Source organism: Talpa occidentalis, unplaced genomic scaffold (assembly GCF_014898055.3).
Source record: "Talpa occidentalis isolate TD23 unplaced genomic scaffold, MPIMG_talOcc4v2.1 talOcc4.7, whole genome shotgun sequence".
Classification (NCBI taxonomy): Eukaryota; Metazoa; Chordata; class Mammalia; order Eulipotyphla; family Talpidae; genus Talpa; species Talpa occidentalis.
In genome coordinates, this window is record NW_023605083.1 from 45,742,637 (window position 1) to 45,758,864 (window position 16,228).

A 16,228-nucleotide genomic window follows, 5' to 3' on the forward strand; every position below is an offset into this window, starting at 1 on the left:
AACTCTCTTCATTACTTTTACTACCCTGCAGAATCATGGGTACAGTTACAGGGAATGTGACTACTGCCTCTGGAGCTTGGAGAGGGCCACCACGATGCCACGGCCTTCACAACTGATTATGCAGTGTGGTCCCTGATTATATTTGGCACTAGTAACTGAGCCTGACATAGCGACACATGGTTGGGCCAATCTGGTAGGTTATGTGCTTGTGTTTTAGCTTCAAGGGAGTCAGAGAAAGTAGGGATCTGGCTTCCGTAGTAAGAAGGAATCTGTCCCAACTCAAAGTATCCTAAAATTTCAAATTTTCTTGACTCTTGAACATTCTTGTGTCTAAATTTCAACAGGCACTTTGAGAGATGAGTCAATATTTAATCTTACCCTGCCCCCTGCCCAACACCCAATATATTAGTAGCCATATTTATTATTAATATGCCACATGAAAGCAGTAGCTTTGATCATGGGCATATATCTGGTCTGATCATGGGTTTACCTTACTTATCAAAGGAACACTTAATGGGCTCTGTTAAATTTGCCATTTCTTTTTCAAAAAAGCTTCAAAAATGTGGAAATTCCGGGCCTCCCCTGGTGGCACAGGCAGTTGAGCACTGCGCTGTGAAGCTGTCCACAGCGCTGCTTTGATCCCTGCTGGCCGGCGAGGGTCCTACATGGCGCAGCAGACCTCTCCTGTCGCACCCGCTGCTCCCCTCAGCAGTATATTTTGTCAGTCTGCCTATTCTATTCCCTGCTCTGTCTCAGGTGAATCCTCTCACCCTCCCATGCATCTGGCCTATACCCCAGTTCTTGTATAAAATAAATAAATAAATCTTTTTTTAAAATGTGGAAATTCCACACACAAATGTGCAGAATAAAGGGAAAGGACTTTTTAAAATTATTTTTTATTTATTTTTTTAACTGTAGGAGGAAATATGAGTCTGTTTCCCCAGTGATAGGAACGGAGGGGTCTGTGTAGAGGGAATAGTTGAAAATATACAGATAAGGAATAACAGATAGAAAGAGGCCACCTTTTCAGGATATTTGGGTGGAACTGCTGCCCAGAAACAAAGAATGTTCAAATCATAACTGAATATTCACTACACTTTCTTACAGAATTCCAACTGGAGGGAACCATATGTGAGGATTAATAGCCAAAAGGGAAACATTACTCTAATTCACTACACAAGACAATGCAAGGCTCTCTTATAAAGTACAGGTTCAAAAACATGGTTCAATCTAGACATGTAAGTAGAGAATTGCTGCCACACGTGCCAGCACACACTAACCTGCAGAGAAAAGGATAGTAAGTAGCCTGGTCCATTTACATATATCACCTCGTGGAATAGAATGAAGTGAATAGGGCCTCCCCTGGTGGCACAGGCGGTTGAGCACAGCACTGTGAAGCTGTCCACAGCCTCTGCAGTGCCAGTTCAATCCTGGCCAGCTGGCGAGGGTCCCACATGGCATGGCAGACCTCTCCTGTCTCTCCCGCTGCTCCCCTCAGCAGTGTATTTCATTAGTCTGCCTACTCTGTTTCCCGCTCTGTCTCTGGTGAATCCTCTCACCCTCCTGCGCATCTGGCCTGTTTCTGGTGAATCCTCTCACCCTCCTGTGCATCTGGCCTGTATCCTGGTTCTTGTATAAATAAATAAATCTTAAAAAAAAAAAAGAATGAAGTGAAGAGCACTGTTTCACAATCTTGGTACTATGGAAATTTTGGATAAGATGATTCTTTATAGAGGAGGGAGGTGCTGACCTGTGCATTGGGGGATGTATAGCAACATCCCAAATTTTCACCCAGTAGATGACAGCCCATCCCTCCTCCCAGTTATGACAAACAAAAATGTCTCCAGACATTGACACATTTCTTTGGTGGGGGGGAGGGCAAAACCCTGTTGGAGACCAATGGAGAAAAGAACGGCCTGCATGTCTCTGGCAAGCAGACGCTGCCTTGTTCGGATGGAGAAACAAAAGCACAGGCCCTCCATGGGTGCACACTTTAAAAATGCAGTAACCTCACCCACAAGATAAAAAAAAAAAATAACCAATGAATAGCCAGCACTCTCCTCTTACCAAGCTAATTAATAACTGTGCTTCTTAGGAGCCCAGTAATAGCCAGGCAGAGACAACTGAAGCTTTTGATGCACTTTCAGTTTCATTTTTGATTGCCTTTTTACCCCCTTAGAATGGTAAACAGAGATTAAGGTCCACGAATGGTGGGCTATCCTCCACTCACAAAGAGTATGATGGTAATTTTTTGTGTCACTCTGACAGAGCAAAGGAAGACCCAGTTAGTAAAACATAAATTCTAGGTGTATGTGTGAAGATGGATTTGGAAGAAATCAGCATTTGAATAGATTAAGAATGATTGCCCTCACCAATGTGGGTGGGCATCTTCCAGTCCACGGAGGGCCTACACAGAACAAAGAGGCAAAGGAAGGGTGATTTTGCTCTCTTGCTTAACCTGGGAGATTTATCTTGTCCTGCCCTCCTGATTCTGAGGCCTTTGGGTTTGAAATGAAACTACAACACCAGCTGTCCTGGGCCTCCATTTACAGAGAGCAGATAGAGGGACTTCTTCACCTCCATGCCTTCAGAGTAGAGGGAGCCAATAACTCAGAAGTCAGTCTCTCTCTCTTCCTGGGACACTAAAACAAATAAAGTTCCAGGCAAGTCAGGGTAAGTTGGTTACCCTATCAGAGTCCAACTGTATTTTAAAATAGTGGGGTTTCCCTCAGACTTAGAGAAGTTCCCCCATTATTAATCAATCCATCACTTTTCCTGAGGACCCTCCTAAAATCTGTTTAGTTTAGCTATTGTCCCCCAGAACCTCCAAAGTAAGTCACAACAGTATATCAACTTAAAGACCACAGGTTATTTAATGCAAGAAATTCACCTTTCTGTTCTCTTTTCTGTGCCCTGTGCACAATCATGATGTGCAGGCAGCTCACCAGAGTTCACATCACAAGCCTAAATAAAAAGTAAGTAACACCCTGAACATGAAAAACACCAATTTTCTCCCACAGAATTCACTAGATAGAAACCTTAGTCAGAAAACAAAATATCTCCCCTGTTTGTTAAAACTAAAATCTGAAATAAATTATAATCCATTATTCTCATCCTCCTCACTTCTTATTTTGTTTACTCTCTACTGGAGTGTTCACTCACATGGAGTCTCAATTCCTTTTTTGCCTCTGTGGCCTGGAACAACTTCCACTGGGATGGGTGGAGCTCCCTCAAACCCTCTAAAATTGGATTAATCCAAGTCTATTTGTCTTACTGCTCTGGATTTCTGAAGTTTGTGAGGGTCAGCAGAACATACAAGAACATCAGTGGCTCACAAAATACACAAGCAAATACCAAGTCATGACAGCAGTTCATTTCCAAGCAAAGTTATTTCTCTGGGTCTCAGCATATGGTATAATCCAGACTGCAGTGCTGTTGGCAGTGAAAGAACATAGCAGAGACTTAATGTTTTCTTGGGAAAGGTGGGTAGACAAAGAAAACAGGAAAGAGAAAACAGAAGACATGTTTCACATTTTTCCTGCTCTGACTACAAGACCAACACTATTTTATGAGATGATCACTTTCCTTTTAGAGTTTTCTGAAGCAAATCTGAGTCTGAGGTACAGTGTTTCAGTAAAAACTTTAAAATTTCTTTTCAGATCTTAGAATTTGAATTACACTGAATTTTTTCACAGTATCACCATGAACAAAAAATGCTTTCCAATTCTCTTTAAATGGTTATTTGAAGCAAAAATACCCTCCATGCCAACCTCCAGCCCCACTCCATCACAGTGGAACCCACAGCTTGGCTCATATATGTGATGTGAGTTTATAAAATGAACAGGTCAGAACCAATGTGAGGCCATATTCTGGTGGAGACCACGATGGTGAGGGCACAAGTTAAAGTATTATAGGACCTCAGCGCAAGCTACTTGACTCCAAAGCTGAGGGTCACACTGAGTTTTTTTCCTTGTATTTTCTACAAAACAACATAAAGAGAAACTGTTTGGAGCTACCATTCTAGTGCCACCTATCATGCTACGCCATAAGAATTTAAATTCCAAAAGTTTCATGCATTAATTTTCTGTAATCCTCACAAATTTAATGCTATTAAAGTCTAAAATACTGGCTCACTGTTGTGGCTGAGTAATACAATGAAAAGAAAGCAAGTTCTGACAACAACTCCACCTACCAGTACTTAAAATATGCCTAAATGTACCTAAATGTACCTCTTTTCCTGAAAGTATGACATTGACTCAAGTGACAATGTCAGCTGTCACAAGTACACCAAGAGCATCAGTCTCCTTACATAGTACTCTGGCCAAAATAGCAGGTCTTATGTAGACATCCACATGAGCCCACACTGCATGTCACTATCTGTCTGGTATCTATTTGGGGAAAGAGAAGTTTTATATGTTATAAAATAGCATTATAGCAAAGTATCCAACAATATTGTTCTGATGCTCATTGCTCCTTTTTGTGGGACTACAGCCCAAATATTTGCAAGAAATATTTAATGGGAAACAAAACAGCCCTTTATTAATATAAAGAACTATATACAACTATAAAACTACACCTGATATTTGCAAGCCTGAAGCTGTGCCCCATCCTTCAAAAGTCTTTATGACTTTCTGGAAGATGTAAAACAGATGGAACAGATGGATGGCAAAACTCATTAGGACTGAACAATTTTCAGCCTCACATGAGAAAAAGGGGAACATTACAAGAACCCTCAAATATACTCAAGTTTAGATATAATGGGAATTAAAAATTAGCTAAATAACAAACAGAACTAAAACTTATAGAAGCTGAGTCAAACTGGATGGTAGAACTCAAATGTTAAGGTTTGATGTCAATGGAAACAGAAGCATATTATAAATAAAATTGAAACCTAGACCTAAGTTTGTAAATTTTTTTTTTAAAGATTTATTTATTTATTTATACAAGCACTGGGTACAGTCAGAAGCGCGGGAGGGTGAGAGAATCCACCAGAGCCAGAGCGGGGAGCAGAACTGGCAGACTGACGAAGAAGTACACTGCTGAGGGGAGCAGCGGGCACAGGCACGGCAGGAGAGGTCTGCGCGCCATGTGGGACACTTGCCGGCAGCCAGGGATCGAACCAGTGCTGCAGAGGCTGCGGGCAGCCCAGCGCTCAACTGCTGTGCCACCGGGGAGGCCCAAGTTTTGTAAATTATTTCAGAAAAATGTGGAAAGTCTCAGAAACAGTGTTGGAAGATTTTGAGGGTACTGCTGGAAAGATTAGGAGATGTTATAGATCCTGAGGAGTTTTGATGCAACAGAAGAATGTAAGTTAACATTTTTATTAGTGATAGATTATTTAGCACCTTTTTTTTTTTTTAAAGATTTATTTATACAAGCACTGGGTACAGTCAGAAGCGCAGGAGGGTGAGAGAATTCACCAGAGCCAGAGGGGGAACAGAACAGGCAGACTGACGAAATACACTGCTGAGGAGAGCAGAGGGCCCAGCAGGAGAGGTCTGTGTGCCATGTGGGACCCTCACCGGCTGCCAGGGATTGAACCGGCGTTGCAGAGGCCGCAGGCAGCTTCACAGCCCAGCGCTCAACCGCTGCGCCACTGGGGAGGCCCTATTTAGCACCTTTTAAAGAAAAATTCTGAAATCCAAAACCTCTACCCAAGAAGGTTTCGGAGAAGGCATGGTATATCTAGTAACAATTTAGTTAAAGTGTCAGAGAGCTTTTTCTCTCATCACATTTAAGTGTTCTATTCTAAAAACATTTTAATTGCCTTATGAAAGTTTTTTTTTTTTTCAGATTTTTTTCCAGCTTTATGGAGATGTAACTGACATGACATTTTGTAAATTTTTTTTTAATTGAGGTAAAATTTGGTTTACAACACTCTATGTATTTAGGAGCACAGGTCAAATGCATGTTACCATACCATGCCCACCACCAAAGTACCAATAACCCTGAACAGTCCACTGCGTCCCCATCCCTTTGCTCCCACTCTCCTACCCCCTCTGATGACCTCGGTTCTACAGTTGGAATCCAAGGGTTTGCTTTGATTCTATTTTGTCCGTTCCTTTGTTTTGTTTCTTTATAGTACACATATAAGTGAAATTATCTGATATTTGTCTTCCAGTTCCCATCACCCACCCATTGATGGATATTTAGGTTGTTTCCATATCTTGGCTATGGTAAATATGCTGCAATGAACATATAGGTGCACATATATTTTTTCAGATTAATGTTTTTATATTCTTTGGATATATACCTAGAAGAGAAATTATTGGATTATATAGTAAATCTATTTATAAATTTTGGAGTAATCTCCATACTGTGAAACAGAGTTCTTAAATGGAATAATATAAAGCTAATTAAAAGGGGAAAAAAGCTATATTGTTTAAAAGACCACTAGGTCAATATTTCTTAAAGTATGTATGGTCTGGGGACTACCTGCACCCGATACTCTGAAATGCCTGTTAGGGATTCTGGGACCACACTGCAAACTTTCTACATAAGTTTCTGTGAATGAGACTTGGAATTTGACTTTCAAGCTAAGTCTCTCATGTCACTTACCTCTCTCTGCTTTGTACTTTGTTTACATACACATCTCCTCACTTGTAAGACTCAAAAGTCATGAAGACTGAGACTGTCCCTGAAAACCCTGCAGTACAAAGCCTATTCTTTTGTATATGTATGTGCATGTGTGTGTGTGTGTGTAGAGAAGAACTGGGTAGAGACCAGAGGCCCAGTGTGGGTGGGGTGAGAGGATTCACCAAAGACAGAGTAGGGAGCAGAACAGATGGATTTGCTGAAATACACTGCTAAAGGGAGCAGCGGGTGAGACAGGATAGGTCTGCTGTGTCATGTGAGTTAGCTTCCGGGGCCAACGATAGAACTCAGGCCATGGTGGTGATAGTGTGAGACTTAACCCCTAGGCTACCAGGGGCTCATTCACAGAATTATTTTCTATCAAATGCAAAAGGCATTGATTTGCTTAGTTATTTTATTTTTTTAAGATTTATTTATTTATTTATACAAGCACTGGGTACAGTCAGAAGTGCGGGAGGGTGAGAGAATTCACCAGAGCCAGAGCGGGGAACAGAACAGGCAGAAGGACGGAAGTACACTGCTGAGGGGAGCAGCGGGCGGCAGGAGAGGTCTGCACGCCATGTGGGACCCTTGCCCAGCAGCCGGGGATCGAACCGGCACTGCAGAGGCTGCGGGCAGCTTCGCAGCCCAGCGCTCAAACACTGCGCCACCGGGGAGGCCCTGCTTAGTTATTTTAATAATTGTTTGAAAATGAACTGTTTTGTGCCTTTTTGTCAAAATAAAGATTATGGAAAACACTGTCTCACCATGACCTTTTTCCATTAAAATGGTGTTGTTTAAACTTAAGCATCTATAAACCTAACGCATCATTACAAAGAAAATAAATGATACATAAAATCTATAAGGCAAGGTACAAAATATATACAGAAGACCTATAATTTCCTAAACAAATAAATAAACAAGGAAGAATTCAAGAAATCTCACCCCTTGGCCATGATATCATCCTCAATTTTTTCCTCATGGTTAATACCAACAGCAGCAAGGATACCTGTTGACTCTTCCTCTCAGGTCTCAGATCCAAGAAAAAATGAAGGGAATGTTGAGATTAGTTAAAAACTATTAGCAACTCAGCATTATATACTAATCTGCCCCAGTACCATTTCTTTTGTCTCCATGCATTTTATCAAATTTGTTGAATATGAAATGGACTGACCTCATGTGGGGAATTACACAGAACTCAGAAAAGCATATGGTGAAAATACATTTTACTTGACTTATAGGGGAGATGTCAAGATGCACATTAACAAACACGTTTCTATTTGTTTTGAACATTAACTCACTTGTGCTAATGTAAGTAAGCTTCCTTTACCATTGTGTCTGTTAAAACTCATGCAATTTGCAGCAACATGGATGGAGCTGGAAGGGATCATGCTCAGCGAAATAAGCCAGAAAAAAAAAGAAAAATATCGGATGGTCTCGCTCATAGCAGGAATTTAGAAAACCTAAATAAGGGACCAGGAAAAAAACTAATTATAATAAAGAAAAAAATCAAAATCAACAAGCAACTATAAACCAGAGACACACTATGGGGGGTAGGAGGGATTAGGGTAAAAATAAGGGGGGTTCAATTGCATGGGGACTATAACCAAAATGAAAATGCACACATTGTGCAATAACGAAAAATGATTTAATAATTATATAAAATAAAATATATTATTTAAAAAAAAAAACAAGATTCTAAGATGCTATTCTGGCTTGTGTCCTTCTGAGCAAAGAGTTCAGGAGCAGTGTTGCAGCACATTCCCCAATAAAAATAGCCCTGAGAATGTTTATGATTAGGTCTCCTGGAATAGATAATTTCCATTTCTATTCTTGACATTTATTCCTAAGTTATCATTGGGGGTTTGGGCACATAAATCATCACAGGGCTGTATCTACTACTGATTTTGAAACATTGAACAGGAGCGGACCTGAAAACTCACAACTTTACCTATGACCTGGAGACATAGAAAACAAGCATAGTACCTGAATTACAATCCCCAACACTGTGAAACAGAGAGGCCCCATCAATGGGATAGAGCACAGAAAGGAGAGCTGTCTCCTGGGAGTGCTTGGGAGACTCATTCATGCACCTGATCATTGATTCTGCAATAGAACCAGCAGGAATCATCCTAGTCTCCCATTGGGAAGCAAATAATTATTCACTGGGAAAGGTAATTCAACTGTGGCTCTATGAGAAACCAAATTAGCATATGTAAGTCATGCTATTGGATGAAAAAGATACCCTGGGAACGAAGGAAATAACGTGTGGAATGAAAGAATGTAAGCTATAACAGTGTAAAATTCCTTTATTTCCTGCTGCTAGTTTTCTCCTTCTAATACCTAAATTACCTCTAAACTAAAATATGGAAGTAGTAAGCATCACAAATCAATATAATACTAAACGAAACCCTATCCATGTTTAGAAATGTTTAAAATAAAACACATAGAATTACCGAGGGTAGGATACCAGTCATATTGAAACACAGTTGTCGAAACACAGAAATAAGATATTTATGGTATATATCTGTATTGCTTTATTAATAAACAATAGCAGCTGGTCTATCAACTACCATAAATTTTTAGCAAATTATAAGTTATCTGCAACAACTGTGCTGTATTATGGACATGAGAATTTCCATCTGAGTTCCTTGACACATATTTTTCACCATCAGCAAAAGAGTTAAAATGTCTGTTTCCGATGTGTGGGCCCTGAGAAGGAGAAGCCCCTGACCATTTCAGTCCTTCTCTCCAGGATCTCTGAATCCTTAGATCCTTATATGGGGGCAAGTGATTGTGAATATGAAGTTCTTCAAGGGAATAATCAGTCTTAGAGGCTTCATGAGACCTGTCATAAAATAAGCCTCAAGACTCTTTCAATCTGTTCCCAAAATTCAGTGACAGTCTAAAGGTTGCCATGATAATTTACAACCCTTGTTACCTGGACCAGTGAACACTAGATGTTTGGCACTTAGACTACCACAGCAACTTCCTTGCAATAAATCTCACCCTTCATGGACAAACTGGAGTCTTCAATGCCAGCCTTGGAAGAGTTTGGTATTAGGGTAGTGATGAAGTTCTTCTTGTGAGGATAAAGGAAACCATTGGCCCCCGTCCATCACATATTTGCCCGCTGGAGATATGACTTCAAGTCACTGAAGCATGGCTATATTACTTCGAGTGACTTGGGTCTGTCATGGTACCTCAAATCATAACTCTATTGTTATGTCTTTCTGTTGGAGTGTTGCCATTATTGGTCTCTTTTCTTCTTCAGCCCAGATTATATCTCACCAGTCATATGAATTCAGGCAACGCCATAGATTTGTGGTGAAATATAATAATTCCTGCATATAAATTTCCCTTATTCTGACCTAATCATATTTCTTCAAGGAGGGCTCCCCTATCCTTAATCACAAATAATCAGTTGGAGACATACCTCCAACATGAACTAATAATTAGAAGATCTTTCTATTTTGATAAATGTTGATCAGCTATGATCATAATGGATTCCAAATAGGTTCTACCATCCTTTCTACCCAACTAACCAAGAATACAGAAAGAACATGGAGACCAAGTTAATGAGAGTAGCTCTTGAATTCTGCTGCATGTTACAACCCCTAAGGAGCCTTTTAAAATGTTGAGTCCAGAACATAGCCCATGCCAAGTACATCAGAACACTTAGGGTTGGATCCAAACATCACTATATTACTGACATTACTATGAAAAAAATTAATGAAGATAAAATGATTATCTCACTACTTCTTTGGGTTGTAGGATAACACATTACTCTTTCATTTTCTAATTTTCATAGCAATTTAGTTTTTTGGTGATAACTATGTATGGTCTTTATGATGTATAAATAATCAGTTCACTTCTGGTTTAAATATTTTTTTTAATAGAGGCATGTTTATTTATTTATTTATTTGTTTGTTTCTTTGTTTGTTTGTTTGTTTTATACATGCACTGGGTACAGTCAGAAGCGCGGGAGGGTAAGAGAATTCACCAGAGCCAGAGTGGGGAGCAGAGCAGGCAGAAGGACCGAAGTACACTGCTGAGGGGAGCAGTGGGCGGCAGGAGAGGTCTGCGTGCCATGTGGGACCCTCCTCCGGTGGCTGGGGAGCAGCCGGGGATCGAACCAGCACCGCAGAGGCCGCGGGCAGCTTCGCAACCCAGCGCTCAACCGCTGCGCCACCGGGGAGGCCCAGTTCACTTCTGGTTTAACAAGCAAACTTTCAAATAGGAATGGAAACAAAGTTGTGAGGCATATCTGTGGAAAGACAAAAAAAATTCCTTTGGACTGAGAAGTGTGGGTAAAGATGGTAAATGGAAGGAAGAATCTGAAATGAACTTGTTTTTTGCTCTTTCTACTATGCAAGACTTGAACTGTTCAGGAAAGCATGTGAGATGACAACACTAGGTCCTTCATCTGGGTTCATGGATTTTATTATCCGTGTTCAAACCTACTTTCTCCTAAAACCGTGTGAGAGGACTGAGCTTCTTTGTTTTTCTTGGGAAGTTTTTCTGGGAAAAGTCTAGACTGAATTGAGCAGATTCTCAAGGAGATCCACGACCTGCCTGATTCAGATCCTTATTGTTTGAAAGTATGATCTGAGAATCACCAGTATGGGAACACTCTATTAAAATACGGGTTCTAAGTTCCACTCCAGGCCCAGTGATTCAGAAATTTTCAGATAAATAATGTACTTTTTAAGTATAAGTAACTCCCAATTACTTCATGGGTCACACTTTTACTAAAGACAAAAAAATGCATTATTCATCTGAAGTTCAAATGTTAACTGGTCGTCATACATTTCCATTTACTAAATCTGGCATCCCTATCTGATTATGAAGTGAGAAAAAAAAATATCTTTTTTTCAAAAAGAATCTCAGCAGTTCTTAGGCTCACCATACGCAGATGTCTCATAGTCACCAGGTGAGACCTTTTTTGTGGACTTAATATACCACCAGTCAGTGAACAAGATTACATCATTTCTTTACTTGGGCCTGGGTTAACTCCTGTCTCTGCCTAGAGACGATTTTTACCACTACAGGAAGCAACCACATGCTTTATACATAGACTGCCCAGTTTTGTAATGAACAATGGCCAAAAGAAAGAAAACTTTGTTTTGATCATTTCGACCTGGCAATTTCAGACAGTGCTGGTGCCTTTTTGTAGGCTGAAACCAGGAAGTCTGGTTGCAAAGTTGATAATAAAGAGGCAGTAAGGCATTATTTCCCTTTCTGAAACAGAAAGAAACCTGCAGACTCTAATAATCATCCCTTTGGTAAAGGAACATTGCCACCTAGCAACAGAATCAAGTATTCTTTCTGGGCTCCAGACAAAGACTTGACTCCAGCTACACATTTTCAAATGTACAGATTTCCAAGTATGGGCTTTGGTTGCTTTCAGGGAAATTCAGGGTGGCTAAGCATTCATGGAATGCAGAGAGAAAAAGCCATTTACCACTAGAACCTGGTTTTGTGAAAGCAAGTAGAAATGCTCTTTATAAAAGGTCAAATTATAATATAAATACAAATGGATTCCCTTTAGTAGCCAATGGTAAGCATGAGAACAAAACAAAGATATCTAAATAGACTTTGTTGAAAGAAACTTCTTTCTGACCAAAGCTGATAAATTTCATATTTATTTTGTAATTCATAAAATGTCCAAATGTCCCATATATGCAAAAGACTGAATAAAATGACCAGCAATAAATATGGAGACTATCACATATAAAAACAGCATAAATTGAAAGCATTAAACTTGGCTCTCTCTTACGATTCTAGGATCACCCAAGTGTTCCCCAAGTCTAAATAATCTGGTAGACTTCAAACTCATCCTAGCAAAACTAAGTCTCATGCCATGTCTGTTCCTAATATAGGGGATAAATCCTGTTGTCAAGACAGGGAACTATTTAGATTTTCCAAGCATTTGAGATAGGCTTCAATTTTTTTTGTCTTCTCTTATTTTTTTAAGGAACTGCAGGAAAAAAAATTAAGAAAATTCTTTTCAATTTATCAACTTACTAGTCACTTTGGCCTAGTGCCATGAAATTTAATAAATATGCCTTTATTAAATTTGTTGTAGCATGTAACAAAGACTATGTTACTGTATGTGTATGTTTTACAAAATTGTTATGATCTCCATTAGTAAGACCACTTTACACAAAAAAAAATTTTGAACATTTTTACTTTAGATTAAAATAAGTACCAACTATTTATTGAGCACTTATATTGGCCAAACATTGAGCCACAATCTTACATAAAAGAGGTGGATATCACTATGCTCACTTTACAGATGTGGAAACTAAAGTTTGGAGAGTTTCATTCAACTCAGATTACACCGCAAATATCAGAGCTACACTTTAATAGTTGTTACTACAGAGCTAGGAGAGATACCTCACTAGTAAAGGCAGTGCTTAAAAACATTAAATGCTTGGCTGTATCTTTACTGAAGCCAGGCTGAAGCAGGTAATGCCTACACATCAAGTCAATCTGCTTCAACTGTCTCCTGAGAAAACAATGGCTGAACTAAGTAAAAATCCACAGCCAGAACCCAAGGCTACATTTTCATTACAGAGGTTTATCCTACCACAAAAGACTCCAGATACCCCAGATAAGGCAGGAGGTGTTAGGTAAGGTTTCAGTAATAAAATGCTATGTAAAAAACTACTCTAAAACTTAGTCCATTAAAAGACCAACTACAGGGCCTCCCTTGGTGGCGCAGGCCGCTGAGCACAGCGCTGTGAAGCTGTCTACAGCCTCTGCCAATGCCAGTTCGATCCCGGCCGGCCTGGGAGGGTCCCACATGGCGCAGCAGACCTCTCCTGTCGAGCCTGCTGCTCCCCTCAGCAGTGTATTTCGTCAGTCTGCCTGTTCTGTTCCCCGCTCTGTCTCTGCTGAATCCTTTCAACCTCCCACGAATCTGGCCTGTACCCCCAGTTCTTCTATAAATAAATAAATAAATCTTAAAAAAAAAACCAATTGCATTTATTTTGCTCATTACTCTGCAATTTGACAGGGCTCAGTGGATTCAGCTCATTTTAGCATCAATTGGGGCAGCTCAAAGGTTGGAATTGTAATGTCTGAAAACTTAGTCACTTACATGATTGGTGATTGATACTAGCCATTGAGCTAGGATTGTCAGTCAGAATACTTATATGTGGCCTCTTCACGTAACCTGGGCTGACTCAAAAATATGGTGACTAGCTTCTAAAGGTGAGCTTCCTTACAAAGATACAGAAACTGGGTTGCCTTTTATGACTCAACCTTAGAAATCATTTAACTTCACATTGTGATATGAACCATCCCCTCATATTCACATTTTTTTTCAAAGTTTATAATCTTTTTATTTCTCTTCCCTAAATTCTCCCCTTTTTAAAATTAATATATTTTATTTTATATAATTATTACATCATTTTTCATTTTTGCACAATGTACGCATTTTCATTTTGGTCATATTCCCCATACAATTCCCCCCGCCCCTTATTTTGACCCTAATCCCTCTTCTCCTTCTCCCCACCCCAGAAGTGTGTTTCTGGTTTATAGTTGCTTGTTGATTTTGATTTTTTCTTTATTATAATTAGTTTTTTTCCTGGTCCCTTATTTAGGTTTTCTAAATTCCTGCTATGAGTCATATTCACATTTTAACCCCCAGAGTTATTTGAGAAGTTATTTGGAAGCTGGGTCTTTATAGATAGTCATCAAATTAAGGTGAATCATAATGAATTAGGATGGGTCTTACTATACTGCTTGGTGTTCTCAGAAGAAAAGGGAAATTTGGATGCAGAACATCATGTGATAACAGAAACAGAGACTGGAATGAAGTATCTATGAGCCAAGGAATGCCAAGGATTTCTGGCAACTACCACAAGTGGGGAAAGAGAGCTGGGGCTGAATTTCCCTTACAGATCTCCAAAAGAAATGGACCTTACGAAATGAATACAATCACATGTGTTATATTCTAATCATTACTGAGATAGCCATGAAGTTCCACAAAACTTTAAGGGAAAGGTAAACAGACTTCAACTAGTAAAGCTCTGGACAAGAACACTGGATTGAAATATTGTTACAGTCATTTGGGGGAAATACTGCTGTCACAAATAGAAAATCCCAAGCCATAAGACTTGAACATCTTTGGGTAGCTACTTTGCTGGACTCTTCCTGGGCTAAAGTTTTCAGTATATTCTTAATTGTATGCTACAAAGACACTGGAGCTAGACCTGCCTTTTTACCATATTCCGTGCTGGTATTACTTTCGTTAAGTGGAGGTTTATCCTGGAAACACTAAATATTATATACCTATATGTATGTACATCTTTTTTAAAGACAAGAACTGTAAACAACTTCTATATTTATTCCTACAAAAAGAGCTTTGAATGAACTTCATTATATGATCTGGCATAAAACTAGCGACAATCTAGGACAAAACATCTACTTGTTCATGTGATATAAGCATGAGGTTTGGTGGTATATATCCCCAGGGAATCCCCTTTCCCTGTGTTCAACATCAGTGACATCTATTGCAACACAACTCTGCACTCTCTATACAACTCTGAACAAACGAATGATGGCCCCTGGGTGATACGATCCATGAGCTCTGGGGATGGGCACAAAATATTTGAAAATGTTCTCTAGTACAAGTGTCCTCACCTTCCTACATTATTCAGCCAAAGAGCCTTCCTGCTTACATATTTTCCCATATGGGCAAGAGTTGGAGAAATGGAAGAAAACATTGTTCTAATAGAACAAGACTTGAGTGTCTCTCATAGACAATTTCCCCTCTGCATTTGGGGTAGCTCTCATACTAGCCCCGCTGAGTATGGAAATCCTGTTTGTTTCATCAACTACATCTGTATGGGGGAAATCCACAGATAGGGGGCCCAGGAATAACTTTCTATGTGACCCAAGGTAAGAGCTATTTCAAGCCACAAATTATCCATTGGTGAGAAGTCTTTGATTCCCAAATATGTAAAAAAGATCACTGGCATGGGAGGGTTATCTTCTGAGTCTCTACTCCTGTCATTTCTGTCTAATGGTGACTGAGAATCTCGGAATTTCAAGTTGGAAAAAGTCAAATGCAATGTAAGCTATATAGTAATGTTCAAGAGATTACTAAAAAATCAGAAATTAGTCTTCTCAGACTCCAGTCTTCACATAATCTCTAGGACTGCCCTACTCAATAGGAGCGAAAGGTTGCTTTTGTAGGACCTAGTAGCTACGGTAGGTTAACAGGTGGAGAGTGGGGACCTGGTGAGACACACTGCCCCGCACTTCTCCTAGTAAGGGCAGCTGGGTTGTGTCCTGGATGAGGATGAAGATGAGGAAACACTGAGTGTCCTTGGCCACACTGACTTCAGCCTGAGTGGGGATCCAAGGTGAGCCCAGGACCATGGAACTCATAGCACAAGGGCATCAGCTAATGAAGCCATGAAGGACAACTTCTTTGGCTTGTTCAAATTGATGATGGCCACAAGGTGGCGACCCAACCCTGATGAGCAAACAGTTTGCATCAAGGATAAGCTGTGGCAACATAGCTTAGCCAACATAGCCAGGATAGGGTACCAAGATCACATTCTCAAGCAGGGCAATCCCTAGTCTAACAAGATCCATGTATACAGATACTTTTGTGTTATGGTTAGAATCACTCATATGC

The 16,228-nt window shown here is 39.9% G+C and overlaps 1 protein-coding gene across 3 annotated transcripts in view; it reads right to left on the minus strand.

The window, feature by feature from the left end:
• Positions 1–16,228, minus strand: part of LOC119232758 (guanine nucleotide-binding protein G(q) subunit alpha) — a 418,504-nt gene that overhangs the window by 391,150 nt on the left and 11,126 nt on the right. For 2 of the 3 annotated variants that reach the window (XM_054689834.1, XM_054689836.1), the window contains exon 3: positions 7,519–7,604. The exons of the other annotated variant lie outside the window; for it this stretch is intronic. The gene's annotated coding sequence lies outside the window, so the exon portion shown is untranslated. The remainder of the gene's footprint in view (positions 1–7,518; positions 7,605–16,228) is intronic. 3 annotated transcript variants of the gene reach the window in all.